The sequence below is a fragment of the Centroberyx affinis genome, unplaced genomic scaffold (assembly GCF_046629955.1).
Source record: "Centroberyx affinis isolate AG114_WGS23_722 - 3 ecotype Tasmania unplaced genomic scaffold, CSIRO-AGI_Caff_v1 ptg003150l_1, whole genome shotgun sequence".
NCBI classification, from domain to species: Eukaryota; Metazoa; Chordata; class Actinopteri; order Beryciformes; family Berycidae; genus Centroberyx; species Centroberyx affinis.
Window position 1 is genome coordinate 1 of NW_027281209.1, and position 2500 is coordinate 2500.

Consider the following 2500-nt stretch of genomic DNA (forward strand, 5'->3'; position numbering starts at 1 on the left):
AGTCCGTCTGTGGCTTACGGCCACACCAACCTGAGCGCGCCCGATCTCGTCAGATCTCGGAAGCTAAGCAGGTTCGGGCCTGGTTAGTACTTGGATGGGAGACCGCCTGGGAATACCAGGTGCTGTAAGCCTTTTTTTTTCTTGAGACAGGGCTCCGGATTGCAGAGCTGACAAGCGGCCGCGCTTGCTAGCTAGCTGCAACATGTTGCCTCCGCTTGTTGTTTGGGCTCTCCTTCCGCTGTTTGTTGAAGGTTGGTCTTGCCATCTATAAAAGGCCCTTCTGTTAGTCCGTCTGTGGCTTACGGCCACACCAACCTGAGCGCGCCCGATCTCGTCAGATCTCGGAAGCTAAGCAGGTTCGGGCCTGGTTAGTACTTGGATGGGAGACCGCCTGGGAATACCAGGTGCTGTAAGCCTTTTTTTTTCTTGAGACAGGGCTCCGGATTGCAGAGCTGACAAGCGGCTGCGCTTGCTAGCTAGCTGCAACATGTTGCCTCCGCTTGTTGTTTGGGAGCCTGGCCTTTGCGCTCTCCTTCCGCTGTTTGTTGAAGGTTGGTCTTGCCATCTATAAAAGGCCCTTCTGTTAGTCCGTCTGTGGCTTACGGCCACACCAACCTGAGCGCGCCCGATCTCGTCAGATCTCGGAAGCTAAGCAGGTTCGGGCCTGGTTAGTACTTGGATGGGAGACCGCCTGGGAATACCAGGTGCTGTAAGCCTTTTTTTTTCTTGAGACAGGGCTCCGGATTGCAGAGCTGACAAGCGGCCGCGCTTGCTAGCTAGCTGCAACATGTTGCCTCCGCTTGTTGTTTGGGCTCTCCTTCCGCTGTTTGTTGAAGGTTGGTCTTGCCATCTATAAAAGGCCCTTCTGTTAGTCCCTCTGTGGCTTACGGCCACACCAACCTGAGCGCGCCCGATCTCGTCAGATCTCGGAAGCTAAGCAGATTCGGGCCTGGTTAGTACTTGGATGGGAGACCGCCTGGGAATACCAGGTGCTGTAAGCCTTTTTTTTTCTTGAGACAGGGCTCCGGATTGCAGAGCTGACAAGCGGCCGCGCTTGCTAGCTAGCTGCAACATGTTGCCTCCGCTTGTTGTTTGGGAGCCTGGCCTTTGCGCTCTCCTTCCGCTGTTTGTTGAAGGTTGGTCTTGCCATCTATAAAAGGCCCTTCTGTTAGTCCGTCTGTGGCTTACGGCCACACCAACCTGAGCGCGCCCGATCTCGTCAGATCTCGGAAGCTAAGCAGGTTCGGGCCTGGTTAGTACTTGGATGGGAGACCGCCTGGGAATACCAGGTGCTGTAAGCCTTTTTTTTTCTTGAGACAGGGCTCCGGATTGCAGAGCTGACAAGCGGCCGCGCTTGCTAGCTAGCTGCAACATGTTGCCTCCGCTTGTTGTTTGGGAGCCTGGCCTTTGCGCTCTCCTTCCGCTGTTTGTTGAAGGTTGGTCTTGCCATCTATAAAAGGCCCTTCTGTTAGTCCGTCTGTGGCTTACGGCCACACCAACCTGAGCGCGCCCGATCTCGTCAGATCTCGGAAGCTAAGCAGGTTCGGGCCTGGTTAGTACTTGGATGGGAGACCGCCTGGGAATACCAGGTGCTGTAAGCCTTTTTTTTTCTTGAGACAGGGCTCCGGATTGCAGAGCTGACAAGCGGCCGCGCTTGCTAGCTAGCTGCAACATGTTGCCTCCGCTTGTTGTTTGGGCTCTCCTTCCGCTGTTTGTTGAAGGTTGGTCTTGCCATCTATAAAAGGCCCTTCTGTTAGTCCGTCTGTGGCTTACGGCCACACCAACCTGAGCGCGCCCGATCTCGTCAGATCTCGGAAGCTAAGCAGGTTCGGGCCTGGTTAGTACTTGGATGGGAGACCGCCTGGGAATACCAGGTGCTGTAAGCCTTTTTTTTTCTTGAGACAGGGCTCCGGATTGCAGAGCTGACAAGCGGCCGCGCTTGCTAGCTAGCTGCAACATGTTGCCTCCGCTTGTTGTTTGGGCTCTCCTTCCGCTGTTTGTTGAAGGTTGGTCTTGCCATCTATAAAAGGCCCTTCTGTTAGTCCGTCTGTGGCTTACGGCCACACCAACCTGAGCGCGCCCGATCTCGTCAGATCTCGGAAGCTAAGCAGGTTCGGGCCTGGTTAGTACTTGGATGGGAGACCGCCTGGGAATACCAGGTGCTGTAAGCCTTTTTTTTTCTTGAGACAGGGCTCCGGATTGCAGAGCTGACAAGCGGCCGCGCTTGCTAGCTAGCTGCAACATGTTGCCTCCGCTTGTTGTTTGGGAGCCTGGCCTTTGCGCTCTCCTTCCGCTGTTTGTTGAAGGTTGGTCTTGCCATCTATAAAAGGCCCTTCTGTTAGTCCGTCTGTGGCTTACGGCCACACCAACCTGAGCGCGCCCGATCTCGTCAGATCTCGGAAGCTAAGCAGGTTCGGGCCTGGTTAGTACTTGGATGGGAGACCGCCTGGGAATACCAGGTGCTGTAAGCCTTTTTTTTTCTTGAGACAGGGCTCCGGAT

At 55.0% G+C, this 2500-nt stretch overlaps 9 non-coding genes across 9 annotated transcripts; all 9 read left to right on the forward strand.

The window, feature by feature from the left end:
* Nucleotides 1–12: 12 nt before the first annotated feature.
* On the forward strand, nucleotides 13–131 carry LOC139659897 (5S ribosomal RNA). Its single transcript, XR_011696518.1, has one exon. It is a non-coding gene; the product is annotated as a 5S ribosomal RNA (ribosomal RNA).
* A 166-nt stretch (nucleotides 132–297) lies between these two features.
* Nucleotides 298–416, forward strand: LOC139659908 (5S ribosomal RNA). Its single transcript, XR_011696529.1, has one exon. It is a non-coding gene; the product is annotated as a 5S ribosomal RNA (ribosomal RNA).
* A 181-nt stretch (nucleotides 417–597) lies between these two features.
* LOC139659603 (5S ribosomal RNA) lies at nucleotides 598–716 on the forward strand. Its single transcript, XR_011696240.1, has one exon. It is a non-coding gene; the product is annotated as a 5S ribosomal RNA (ribosomal RNA).
* Nucleotides 717–882: 166 nt separating this feature from the next.
* LOC139659862 (5S ribosomal RNA) lies at nucleotides 883–1001 on the forward strand. The gene has a single exon (XR_011696486.1). It is a non-coding gene; the product is annotated as a 5S ribosomal RNA (ribosomal RNA).
* A 181-nt stretch (nucleotides 1002–1182) lies between these two features.
* Nucleotides 1183–1301, forward strand: LOC139659615 (5S ribosomal RNA). The gene has a single exon (XR_011696251.1). It is a non-coding gene; the product is annotated as a 5S ribosomal RNA (ribosomal RNA).
* Nucleotides 1302–1482: 181 nt separating this feature from the next.
* Nucleotides 1483–1601, forward strand: LOC139659626 (5S ribosomal RNA). Its single transcript, XR_011696262.1, has one exon. It is a non-coding gene; the product is annotated as a 5S ribosomal RNA (ribosomal RNA).
* Nucleotides 1602–1767: 166 nt separating this feature from the next.
* On the forward strand, nucleotides 1768–1886 carry LOC139659638 (5S ribosomal RNA). Its single transcript, XR_011696273.1, has one exon. It is a non-coding gene; the product is annotated as a 5S ribosomal RNA (ribosomal RNA).
* A 166-nt stretch (nucleotides 1887–2052) lies between these two features.
* LOC139659650 (5S ribosomal RNA) lies at nucleotides 2053–2171 on the forward strand. The gene has a single exon (XR_011696284.1). It is a non-coding gene; the product is annotated as a 5S ribosomal RNA (ribosomal RNA).
* A 181-nt stretch (nucleotides 2172–2352) lies between these two features.
* Nucleotides 2353–2471, forward strand: LOC139659662 (5S ribosomal RNA). Its single transcript, XR_011696295.1, has one exon. It is a non-coding gene; the product is annotated as a 5S ribosomal RNA (ribosomal RNA).
* Nucleotides 2472–2500: the final 29 nt, after the last annotated feature.